At 54.5% G+C, this 12,920-nt stretch overlaps 1 long non-coding RNA gene across 4 annotated transcripts; it reads left to right on the forward strand.

Moving 5' to 3' along the window:
• Nucleotides 1–99: 99 nt before the first annotated feature.
• LOC116282855 (uncharacterized) lies at nucleotides 100–9,621 on the forward strand. Of its 4 annotated transcripts, XR_012079542.1 has the most exons (5): nucleotides 100–441; nucleotides 7,975–8,137; nucleotides 8,244–8,344; nucleotides 8,711–8,795; nucleotides 9,251–9,621. It is a non-coding gene; the product is annotated as an uncharacterized lncRNA (long non-coding RNA). The 4 variants fall into 4 exon arrangements; XR_012079543.1 differs by having other exon boundaries at nucleotides 7,931–8,137; nucleotides 8,244–8,795; XR_012079541.1 differs by having other exon boundaries at nucleotides 8,244–8,795.
• The last annotated feature ends 3,299 nt before the right edge of the window (nucleotides 9,622–12,920 follow it).

The raw sequence follows: 12,920 nt of genomic DNA on the forward strand, positions 1-12,920 counted from the left end.
ACGCCCTTAAGGCCCCTCCCGTCCGGGCGCTAACCTGGCAACACCCGCCCAGTTCTGGTTAAGTCCGCGCCCCCCCCCCCCCCCCCCCCCGCGAGCTCCGCCTGCACAGCTGGCCACGCGGGGGAGGGGCCCGGCAGCCCCGGGCTGGCTGGTCCTGTCCAAGGCTCTCGGCCGCTAACGTCCAGTGGCCCCTTGCAGTCGCGCTGTCATCCCCTTCGCTGCTGCTGCCTCCTGATGCCGCAGGCCCAGGGCTCGCTGCTTCGGGTTCTTTTCTGTCTACCTGGGTTGTGATATTCGGATCAGTGGTTCAAGATGGCGTCCATGTGTGATGACAGCCTCCCAGGACTCTCTTGATCTTGGAGGTGGCCTCTGGACCACCTGCCCCGTGTGTCCACTTGGCGTCCACTGGGTGCCTCAAGGCAGTGCCTCCGCCAGACAAAGGTAGGAGTGGGCCCGCTGGGGTGGGATGCACTGTCTGCAGAAATGCAAAAATAATAACAACATGGAGGAAACCCGCCGGCTTTTTATTATTACCACGCAGCAGCGTATTGAAAGCAGTCAGGGCCGGAGACCCCCATCCCCCGGCAGGCGTGGGCTCCCGCTGCACCTTCTCCAACACGGTGTTTGCAAAGACAGTCTCTTGATGTTTTCCTTCACACCTGCTGTCCTCACAGCTTCCCGGTCGCTGCAGATGACAACTTGCTCCTTAGGTCTGCACCTGGGAGCCACCCCCTCCCTCTTTCTCATATACCCCACGGCTGAATTTCCCACAAATCTGGCCAGCACCACCTCCAAAAGGTAACACTGCCCCCTTGGTCCCACCGCCCGCCCCTCTCACGAGAATTCTGCACCACCTCCCCCGGGCGCCCACCGAAGGCCTCAGAGCATCCTTTAAAAACCTGCATTGGATCAGGTTGTTCCCTGGAAGCTTCCTGTGGTTTCCCAGTTCCTTACGGGAAAAAGTCACTGTCCTTTTAATGGCCTCACAGGCCGACTCGGTCCCCCACCTCCACCCTCTTACCCTGCCTTCTCTGCACCCTTAGCTCCAGTCTCACCGGCTCCTGGCTGCCCTCTGGACGCACAGGTGTGAGTCCAGCCGGGCTCAGTGAGCTGGCTGTGCTGGGCCCGGAGTCCACAGCCCCGCCCCCAGGGGACTCTGACAGCTGGACAGTCAGAGGTGGGACAGGCCACCTGGGAGAAGCAGGGTCCAGGTATCACGTCCAGCTCCAAGGGGCTCTGTGCCCAGCCAGCCCGTGTGCCACGGTGGGGTGGGGTCTGTGTGCCATTCGTCACCCGTCAGGCGGCCCGAGCCTGATGTAGAGCTGGCCGCGGGCACGGCGCTCCGACAGGGCGGCCCCCGGTTCTCCTTGTGTGACTTAGTGCCAAGTCTCACCGGCGCAGCACCGCCCCACTGAGGGGTGGGACAGGCCAGCGAAGCCTGAGATGCAGATGCCCACTCATCTTCCCAGAGGAGTTAAAAGGGTTTCTGCCCAGAAGGTGAATCTCGGCCACAGCCCTGGGGCTTTGCTTTCTCGGAGCCTTTCTCCTTGAGCTCCTGGGAGGCAACCCTGCCCCCACCCGTGGTCTGGCTCGCAGGGGTTGGGCTGGCGGGGGCGGTCGTCCATCCGTCCAGCACGGTCCTCTGATTTTACAGGTGGTAAACAGAGGCTCAGAGAAGTGACTGACCCAGGAGTCAGATCTAACCATCAGCCGTGGCAAGGCTGGAGCTGGCCTCCTGACTCCAAACCCGCGGCTGTGGGACTCTTGCCGGGATCTCTTCCCCGGAAAAGCCCCGTCCACAAGCATCTCTCCTTCGATGACCCGTCACTGTGGGAGGACCTCCCAGTAAACCTTTGGGTCAGAACAAGGGCAGGCTTCTCCTCTTCTCCCAGGCTGAGTAGGAACCCAGAAAATGGAAACAAAAGAGCCTTGGCGGGGAACCAGGGAAGGGTGGAGTGAGTTCTGGCCCCTCGGGGCCAGGCTCCAGGGTCCAGCGGTGAGAGCCCCCCTACGTCACCGCAGTGCTGAGCACAGAGCACGGGAGACTGCAGCACACGCCTGTTAGCGAGCCGGGGAGTGCTGGGACCCAGCCCCCAGCCCGTGCACAGCGTCACACACCTCTGCTGGACAGGTGGCCTTTGGCTGGGATTGTCACCAGCATGGCTCACCCATATGGGACACTTCCTACAGCCCAGGCCCTGTCCAGGGGCTTTAAACGTAGTGGCACAGCCGAGGCACTGAACATCACCTGGCTGGAGGCTCACAACTGGTCAGTCATGGGGCAGGGTGGCTCCCTAGGGACCAAGTGTAGGGCAAGGAGTTGGGGGCTGAAGGGCCAAAGATGACCTCAGACTCATGGGACAAGCCACTTGTACCAGATGGGACGCCTCCCTGCTTGTCAGCTGCTGGGGACGCCCAGTGTCCTCGGCCCCACCAGGCGCAGGCCGTCCAGGCGGGGGCGTTTCTGCGTTTCTAGGCAGAATGGGGATGGTGTCGCATTTCCCCCTCAGGCTGGCCGGATTTGGAGGGACCTGAGCTTTAAATCCTGTAGACAAGCACCAGAAGCCTGCCCTGGGAGCCCTCTTCCTACAGGGGCTGCTGTGTGCAGACCGCAGCCCTGCAGGAGATGGGCCTGCCCCAAACCGGGGTGCCTGCTCGGGGCGCCCACTGGCCTCCACTGAGGGCTGCTCTGTCCAAGGGACAAGTCTGAGCAGAAGCTGAAGGCCCGCGTGGCCTGTCACCACGTGGCACGTTTCTTAGAAACAGCACGGGCCGGGGCCGGGCTTCACACGTCTCAGAAGAGCGGGGAGGTTTCTTCAAGTGCAGTCTCCTCATCTGTTGCGATGTCTCCCGGGGAACCTCAGTCTGTCCTTCCTTCCGTTCCTTGCCCTGCACGCTGTCTGAACCCCAGCTCTTCTCAAGAGGCAGTGCAGACCGCAGACTTCCCAGCGAGGCCAAGTGCAAAGGCATCCCCTCCCACCATAAGGACCCGGGGCTGAGTGTCTAGGAGGCAGCAGACATGCCAGGTTGCCAAGGAGCGTGGATTCCTCACGTGTGTTAGAATCCTGCAGGCCTTGTGACACTCCCTGCAGAGACATGGCTTTGTTGGCCGACAAGCTCTGGGTCTGCGTGGGGTTGGGTGCAGAGGATCCCAGGCAGGGACCAGCCCTCATTAGCAGGGATCTGTGTCCTGCGGTATCTCAAGGGCCGTCTTCCAGGCAGAGGGACACAGTGTTTACAATGCACATGCCACCTTTGGGGAGAAGAAATTTCATCATTACCATTTCAATTAAAATTGTTCTTTGAAGCGGCAGGTCCCAAGGCGCAGCTACTGAATTCCAGAGCACGGAGACTGTGTGTCCAAAGGACGGGTCCTGATGCAAGCTGCTCCCCTCAGGACACTGTGTTGGGGGTTCTGCCTGGGGAGAAGGAGAGGCCAACTGGAGGATGGGTTTCTCGGGAGCTGATGTCAGTTACCAGTAGCAAGGTGCTGAGACTCGGGATGCAGGCCCGAAATGCTGTCACTCGTCACTTTCACAGCATGTCCAGAGGATGGAGGAGGGGTGTCCAGGAAAGAGACGGCACCGGCCATCTGGGCAGGCCGGCCAGCCTGGCGGTCCTTGGCGATAACCTCCTTGTAATTGTCAAGCCCTCTGAGTTCATTACGGAGACTTGGGAAATGCAGAGGAATAAGAAAACAGCCACAAGTGGCCCTTGATCCCATCTCGAGGGGCAGCTGTTGTTTTTGTATCTTCTGGTTTCTACATTCTTCTAATATCCTACAAATATTAGCTCTAAATCTCACCAATTTGAAATGATATTGGACCCTTAGGTTTGGATCCTGGTTTTTATTTTAATCTAACACTGTTGATAAATATTTTCCCATTTCTTACAATGTTCTCTGAGAATGAGATTTCAATGGCTGGAGAATATTCCCTTCTGTGGGTGCGCCATAAATTGCATATTGTTTTCACGACTGGAGCTCCCTGTGGGTGCCCTTGGGGGCCACCTTAATAGTAATAACCCACTTCTCATTCCTCAGGGGGCAGGTGCTGTGTGTTTATTTGGTGCCTGCTGTGTGCCAGGCTCTGAATGTGGAGCCTGCAGTCTAGTTAGCTCCGTCCTGGATGGCTCCCCCTCCCCACAACAGGACCCTCTGCATTTCTGGAAGTTGGTCTCCAGGTAGCAGCTCCCCTGCCCACCTGCCTTCCTGAGAAAGCCCAGTGTGTCCTCTGTCAAGGGGCTGCCGGCTCTGGCTCCGTGGCTTCTGCTGGGAGGCTCAGGTGCCCCCGTGCCTGAATCTTCTAGAGTTTTTAGGAAAACAGGTTTTGGAGGAGGAAGTACATCTGGGGCTGGGCTCTGGGGTCAGACACCCCTGGGTTCAGCCCCAGCCCTACCTCTCGGTGGCTGTGTCCTTGGTGGTACAGCCAGCCCTTTAACCTCGGTTTTCCCGTCTCTGAAGTGGGCAACAACAGTGCCTACATCCCTTGGTCGTTCCAGGGTCCAGCTCCCTGGCACTGAGCCCAATCTTTGAGGGAAAGTTGGCCATGGAGACAAAGCATCCAGCGTTGGTCTGAGGTCCCAGCTCCTGGCACTGGGCAGTGTGATTAGGCCAGCTCCCTCGCGATGGCAGAGTCTCGGCTACTGAGTCCAGACTGTCCCAGAAGAGTTAATTCTCTCCCTCACTCAGGCCATCAGAGACCCAGCAGGGGAACCAGCTCAGGACACATGGTAACACGGAAATTAAAATAACAACTATCAGAGAACCCAGCCCACGATGGCTTCACAGCAGGGATTCATCATCTTCCAAAGAGAAGTCTGGAGGCTGGCAATGGCTGCAGTCCATTCTGGTGCCCAGTGCTTCTGCCAGTGGCCCGGGATCTGTCTGGCTTTCTTCTCGGCTTTCTTAGAATGCTGTTCTCCAAGCCCCTTGCCTCTCCCTCTACTGCCGTGCTTGTTGCCACATGGTCCCAAAGTGGCTGCCACAGCTCCAGGCAATGCATTAATGTCCATGGCAGAAAAAATGGTAAAGGAATATCACCAGCAAATGCCCCTTTTATATCTGACCTTATAATGGGGAAGGAAACCCCAGCCACACCTCTAACCTCCAAGCTCATGACCATGCATTCACTCTTGGTTTCTCTGTTATAAACAGGTCACCTGTAGCTAAAGGGAGGCTGGGGAAGTGAGTGCCTGGCTTTGTTACCTTTGAAGTGGGAGGTGGGCCAGCAGGAGTGATTTGGGAGCAGCTACTGGCTGGCTAGTGAAGCCCAGGTCTTCCTGTCTGTGTTCTGACTTCTACTGCTGGGTAAGCGGGCTGCTTCCAATTATTTTTAAAATTGTAAGTAACATTTTAATAATCTTTTCTCATAATATTTTCGTAAGTTTACGAGAATTGCCTTCCAATAAATTCTTTTAAGGGGAATTAGGTCAATGGCACATGCTGCTTGAGGCCCCTAACCTACACGGATGGCACGGTCGGGCCTCATTTCGTTGACAGCAACCCTGTCGGTCCTCAGGCCCTCACCCCAAGTCCTCCTGTGTCCCTCTCCTTCACACAAGGCACTCAGCCCATCAGCTTCCAGACTGTGTCCATCATCGGCCCTTCTCACCACCTCCGGGGGTGGCTCCCTTTGTGGCCGGAGCCTCCCGGGTCACCCAGCTTCTAAGGTATGGTTTCAACACCTCAAATTTTATGATGTTGTTAACATTCCTCCAGTGGGGACCTCCAGGGTCTCATTTCACACCACGTAAATCCCAAAGTCATAACGGGTTGACAAGGCCGGCCAGGATCTGACCCGTTATCCCCCCGACCTCATGTCTTACCACCTCCCCTCGTGCCTCTAGCCATGGCCTCCTGGCAGCTCCTCAAACTCACCAGGCACGCCCGCCCCCGGCCCCCCTCCCCACCACCTCCCTCCTGCTTCTCCCTCCGCTGGAACGTTGACCTGGAATCTGCGGGGCTCATTCCCATGACATTTTGCCCCAGTGTCACCATAACTGTCCTCCTTTAGAATGCACAGTCCCCGAGGGCGGGCGTTCCCCCCACCCTGGCCCCCACCAATACAGCCCACAGCCACTGGGGAGGGAGCTGCCACCCTCACCCCTGTCCCTGAGGGGCCGTTTGAATTTTTGTATCTCCATTTCTTCTTTATGAATGAAAGCTATGCCTTCATTTTTCTCTTTGCACCTCCTGAGCTGGTTAGTTTGAGTGTCTTTGTCAGACTGCGGGCTGTTCCATGAGGTTTATTTTATCATCCGTGCATTCGTGTTATTGTTGGGTTTTGGATTTTGTGTGTTGGCTCTTTAGCATTCAATTTCTCTGTTGAGATGAGGTTTGAGTCTGCAGGTCTGTTCTGAATCAGAGGTCTTTTGTTTAATTTGGCACGTGCTCTTCTGAGTCCCATCTCCCCACCTACTGGATGCCTGGTTGACTCCAGGGAGCAGAGGTTCCATGTTCAGAACCAGCCCTGGGGACAGCGTCCAGGGCTTCCATCTCCTGGTGTCTGGGGAGATGTCGCAGACCCTTCGTTCCTGGTTGCAAGGCTATATGGTGGCTTCCGGCATCCTCTGAGTCCCTGCTTGTTAATGCCACTGGGGCAGAGCAGTGGCCTGGTTCCTGCATCCTGTGTTCTGCAGGGAGCTTTCAGTCCCAGCCCTTGGCAGGGCTGAGACTTACCACCACAGGTGCCCAGAGCCCGCAGGCCTAGCGCTTGGCTTCACAATGTCTGCATTTCAAGTTCCTTTTCTGGTCTGTGGAGTTATTTATCCATCATTTGATTGTTTGTTTGAGCCTGGCTACATCTTTCTGACTGTATTCTTACATTTTATCCATCACTGCTCTGTATTCGGAGCAGAGGTTATTAAGGTGTGAGTTCAGTGCTTCACCTGTATCAGAAGCTGACGGTCCCAGTATCACTGGTCCAGCACCCCTCCCCTCCTCTCCTTTCAGGTTAGCCTCTCTAAGTGAGGACTCCAGCAGACAGGTGCTCACCTGCATCTTCTGGACCCTGCAGGGACGTAGCCTGGGGCACACTCATTCACCGCTCACATTTGGGAAGCCCCGCCTGGCACAGCAGAGGGATGAGATCTTTGGGTAGAGGTGGACCTGGATTCAGATCCTGACTCTCCACTTTCTAGCTGAGAGAGCTGGGAACACATCATTTCACCTCCTCCGACCCTCGGCTTAACCATCGTCTGTGGGGTGACAGCTCCGGGTTGTCATGCGGGTCAGACCTGGCAGCAGTCTTTATGGGGTTCCTGGCTTGCTGTTGGGGCTGCAGCCGCCCGGCTGTGGCTCCCAGCAGCCTTGAATCTCATCAGTGTGGGCGTGGTGAGGGGCAGGAGAGGGACAGAAGGCTGAATTGAGTCGTGTCTTTCAATTAAAGGACGCATGTTAAAAGGGTTCTCAGTGGAGGAAATGAATCCATAATGAACAACCATTGGCATCATGCCCCGGGGATTAACATCAGCCTGGCAGGGGTGTGTGTGTGTGGGAGGTGAACACATGGAGAACAGCTCGCACAGCCGCCCTAAACAGAGAGGTTTAGGAAGCAAGCAATTAGCACCAACCAGCCTGCAGCCAAGCTTAGGAGGATGCAGAGAAACGGATCTGGGTAATTTATGCATCTCTGTGTCACAATCTGTCCTTATGAATATAAAATACCCACGAATGTGGATTGTCCTTGATGATTACTGGCAATGTCATCTTTTTAATGAAAATTAAGTGCTTGAGTAGCACTAAGTAGGAGCTTTGCTGGCACATTTCATTGCTGCACAGGGAGTTGATAACCTCGTTTAAAAGCAAGCAAAACCTGGGAGAATTGGCTACGCCTCCGTTGAAAACCAAGGGGGACCATTAACTTAAAGGAAGAAAATAGTTTCTGTGTGACTGTTGCCTGATTGTTCTTCCCTCTGTTTTACCTGAAAGGGCCATGATGAATTAGTGATTACACAATCTGGTTTCTAATCCAGAATTTCCAGTGACATGTTATCTGGAGCTGAATTGCTCTCCAGCGTCTCCCTTGAAGGCTATTAGACCACGTGCGCAAGAGGAAATTCAAAATACCATGCTTTGAGATGTCTACCCAGATTGGACATGAGGTGGAGGGATGCAGATGAGAAACCCAGCATCAGGGTAGGTACCCGGAACAGGGGAGTAATTAGTCAAGAACATTAGCATGCTCTTTGCACCCGAATGCTACTATTAACTGCAAATGATTCTTATCTGTTTATTAAAACAGGTTTTCTCGGGGCTCGACAAGAATAGAGCAATTAGTTACAAGGAAACTTCTGAAGGAGTCTTCGGTGGAAAGCCTTCGCTCTCCTAGAATATTTCCCTCCAGTAAGCCTGAATTAATGAGATTTTACTGTATTCAAACGTGGAGATTTAGTTCAGTTTGTTTTTCTATGTTTCTTCCTTAAACCTCCTAAAATGAAGAGGCTTTGCAAAAAAATGAGCTCTTGAGAAATAAATGAGAGGAAATGTCATTCACCTGGTAAATATTCTGTGTGGAGAGGGTTCCGGAAAACCCATGCCACGTGACATGTGGGTGCAGCAGCATACTGTGTGCTGAGTTGTGCCCCCTCCTATCCATACACTGACATCCTCACTCCCAGGACCCCAGGATGTGACCATATTTGGAGATGGGGTTTTTGAAGAGGTAATTATGGTAAAATGAGGTCATATGTGTGCACCCTAATCCAATAGGACAGGTGACCTTGTAAGAAGAGGACAGAGACCCACATAGAGGGGCAGCCACATGAGGACCCAGGGGAAAGGTGGTCTCTGCAAGGTAAGGGGAGAGGCCTCAGGAGAAACTCACTCTCAGATATGTTGACCTTGGGTGTCCAGCCTTCAGAACCACAAGAGGTAAATCTCTGTTGTTTAATCTGTGGTGCTGGGTTCTGCAGCCTGAGCTGACTGGTGCAAGGAGGAAGACATCCCAGCAGCCAGGGCCCTCCTCCTGACCCCTTGTGGTTTCCTTGTATCCTGTTGTTCAAGTGCAGGAGGTCCCAGGCCTCAGCCTGCTTAAAAGGCTAAAAGCATTTATCAACCTGACCTTAAACTGCACAAGTTTTTCTCTAGATCTCTTTTCCATGGAGCCCCTTCCTAAGCACACTTTGTTATAGGAACAGGAATATTAAGAAAGTCCCAAAGCTGGAGATGAACTTCATACCCAGCAAGGGGAAGGGGACATTGCACCTGCAAAACCAAGAACAACTTTGCAACAATTTGTTACCCTTGTAGGCCCCCGACAGTGGGAACAAAGGAATGAGCCTTGGGCCGGAATGGTAAACAAGTTACAAAAAGCTGCAGACTCAGAGGTGAGAAGGCTGGTTAGCCAAGGACGGGGAAGATCCCCAGAGGGGGGCGACCTGAGACAGGCACAGCCGCCTGAGGCCAAGAAGAATGTTGTGAAGCAGCTGCTTCTCATACATGCCACCCTGATAAGGTGTAAGGCTCGCTGGTGCCAACACGAAACGATTTACCAAAACATAAAGGGTCTTCTGACCTCGAGCCAGACGCTGCCTGTTAACCATTTCTCTTGTCATTCTTCTTCGCTATATAAGACTGGGCAACTTAATAAAGCTTCAGAGTAGCCTTCAGCTCTCTCCGCATACGGTGTGTATGTGTACATGGTATCGCGACACCGACAACCCTGTATGTGATCTCTATGGAAACTAGCCCCGCCCCTTGAACTCTGGAACTTTTACTATAAAACCCCCTGCCTTTTCTCCCCAGCAGGCTCACAGTCTTGAAGGCATTAGCCCACTGTGACCTTTGCCTGCAAAGAAATAAATCTGCCTTTTCTACTTTATCCAAAACTCTGTCCTCAAGTCTCAACTCAGTAAGCAGGGTATGGAGGCCAGGTTTTGGCAACATGCAGAGTGGAACTCTGTCCGACCGAGCCCAGAGGAAGACACTCTTGGGGTCTTAGTGTTTTCTCTGAAAATATGTTCTTGGGGGTTAATGTTGAATTTTCAGAATTAACTGAAGGAAAATGACATAAAGTGAACACTGGTTAACCCTGGGTGGTGGACACTGGTGCCTGGCATCTGGCTTCTCTGTACTTTTGTGTATGTATATTGTTAGCATTTTATGCTGAAAATGTCACACTAAACCCTGTCGCGCCTTCACCAGCGACGAAAAGCATCAGCCTGCGCAGGGCCAGTCCTGTCTGCTCTGCACCCGCACCCACTTCCGCCCCCTCCCTGGGGCCAGTTTGAAAAGCACCCGGGACTTCGCGTCATTCCATCCCTGGATACTGGAATGTGTGTCCCTAATGGGGGTGATGTTTTCTTAAAGCTTAGCTGTGGAGCCAGCACCCTAACCCAGGCATCCAGTCCCATGATTCCTGAGTCTTCCAACGGCTTTTAGCTCAAGATGGTGGTAAGTTTTCTCCCCAGGAACATATTGGTTATTGATTGTTCCCAAAGGGTGACCCTGCCAAGGGAGGGGCGCATGCCCTCCCTCCCGCCCCCATCCCAGAGCCTGCAAAGGCCGTGTCACCACTCAGGGCTGCACAGGAATCGTTGATGGAACACAGGTGCTTGGTGAGTGTCCGTCATAAACCATGATCTAGTTTATCCCCAGCTTAGCTGCCAGCACCTATTTCAGAATCGTGGAAAATCCCGCCCCTGATTGAATCATCTCGGCTGCCACTGAACCACTGAAGGTCTGAACCACACAGGGGGCTTTAAAGACCCTGCCTGCCTCCCCCTGCCCCCCACACCCCAGCACAGGACCCTGCTGCCGGTGGTCTGGCATCCGTCTCTCCAGGTGATCCTGGTGGAAATCCAGGTGGACCACCATGCTCCTGGTGATGAACCACCACGGCCCCGAGCCCCAGGCACCAAGGGCATTTACTTCCACATCCACTTCTGCATCTGTGTTGTGCATCTGATCCAAGTGCGCGAGAAACATGCTGTAGTTTTCAAACATAATCTCACTTAATCCGTGTTTGTAAAGTGAACACAGTCCAGCTCCTTTGAAGAGAAAAGAATATAATGCTTTGTTACAGAACAACCACTACCATGTAAACAAACAAAAATCAACCCACTGGAGGTGGTGAGACAAGTTTACTTTTGCAAAATAATGTTTACACCAAAGATTAGACAAAGGAACAGGCGACATTTCCCGGACTTGTGGCGCGCAGAGCAGTGAGGCGTCTGCTGGCACCGCGGTGTTTAATCCGCACAACGACCCCGTGGGGTGGGGGCTCTCGTTGGCCCCATTTCACAGGCAGAGATGCTGAGGCCTGGAGAGGTTGCTGAGCTCACACGGCTGGTAAAGGCGAGTGAAGAAAGACCTCAGCTGGGATGAGGGGTCGGCTTGAAGGGAATCATTGCGAGTGTGAACGTGAATCTTCTCACGCTCACGGAATGCATACACATCCCGTCCCACGGAGGCGGCAGGGGAGGGCTCCTGCCTGGTCCAGGGCTTTGTCAGAGGCCGGGGTGGGTGCTGACGGGCTGGGATAGGGTAGAGATTTCCTAATCAAGGCAACAGAGACTCTTGGATCAGGGAGGTAAATTCAGAGTTTGTAGGAAAGCGTGGTCTTGACCCTAGGAAGGCCATTTATGGACGTGAAGACCCAGGGGCCAGCGGCTGGGGTCCACGCACATTTGGGAGGCAGTGACCAGCGACCAGGCTGAAGGTGGATGACTCCTAAGGTCCCAGAGTCTGTGAACAGGGACTGGCGCTCAGGGCTGCTCCTGGTACAGGGGTTGCAGCTGGAACAGGAGGCTGGGTGGGCCGGGGTGGAAACGCTGGAGGACTCAGAGCATGGCTGGACCTGCCTCTGGACCATCGGAGGGAGCAAACAGAGTTGTTTCAGAGCCAGTTAGAGGGAGAGTCTGCTGAGACTCTCTCTTCAGAGACAGCCCATAGGTAGTCCCAAGCTCAGAGGGACTGGGGAGCCGGGGCGGGGGCCTGGGGGAGGACCGGGGGGACCAGGCGGGGGAGCCTGGGGGAGGACCGGGGGGACGGGGCGGGGGCCTGGGGGAGGACTGGGTCTTGTCCCCGCTCCCTAGAAGTCATGGGCAGGTTTGAGGCAGAGGTGCTCAGAGCCAGTGATGTTCTGAGATACCCATGCATGACTGGGGCCTGGGGACAAGAGGGGAAGCCAGGAGGCCTTCCTGGGGGGTGAGGTATTGCCCGTGCAGGTGGATGTGGGGCTGCACGGGAGGAGTGCCGTGGGGCTAAGGAGGAGGGGATGGATCCGAGGGGGTGCTGCGTTGACCCTCTAAACCGAAAGCAAACAACAGCAACAGCAATGATGAGAATCTGTGGGAGCTTCCCCGTGCTTACAGCAACGCACATTTATCATCTCAGCACTGAGGTCAGAGGTCCAGGTGGGCTCGGCCGGTGCCTCTGCCCCAGGACGGGCTGGGATCAAGGTGCTGGACGGCCCAGGCTCCGGGGTGCAGGGGGGTTCATTTCCTGCTCATTCTGGGTTTTGGCAGAACCCACTTCCTTGTGGCTGTAGGACTTGGGTCCCTGTTTCCCTGCCAGCTGGGGTTGATCTCAGCGTCTGGGTGCTGCCTGCGCTCCCCTGGGTGGACCCCCTTCTCCATCTTTGGAGCAGAAGTCCCTCTCGCTCTTTGCTTGGCTCTACGGCCGGCTCCTGCCTCACCTTTCCTGCTGCAACCAGAGAAGCTTCTCGGCTTTTCTATGGGCTGACTTGATTCACCCGAGCCCAGCCAGGAAATCTCAGATAATCTCCCTTTTTAAAAAAATTGAAGTATGGTTGATTTACAAGGTTGTGTTGGTCTCCGGTGTGCAGCATGGTGAGTCACTACACACACACACACACACACACACACATATTTTTTTCATGTTCTTTTTCATTGTAGGTTTATTGCAAGATCCTGACTAGAGTTCCCTGTGCTGTACAGTGGGACCTTGTTGTTTATCC

This window comes from Vicugna pacos, chromosome 13 (assembly GCF_048564905.1).
Source record: "Vicugna pacos chromosome 13, VicPac4, whole genome shotgun sequence".
Lineage (NCBI taxonomy): Eukaryota > Metazoa > Chordata > Mammalia > Artiodactyla > Camelidae > Vicugna > Vicugna pacos.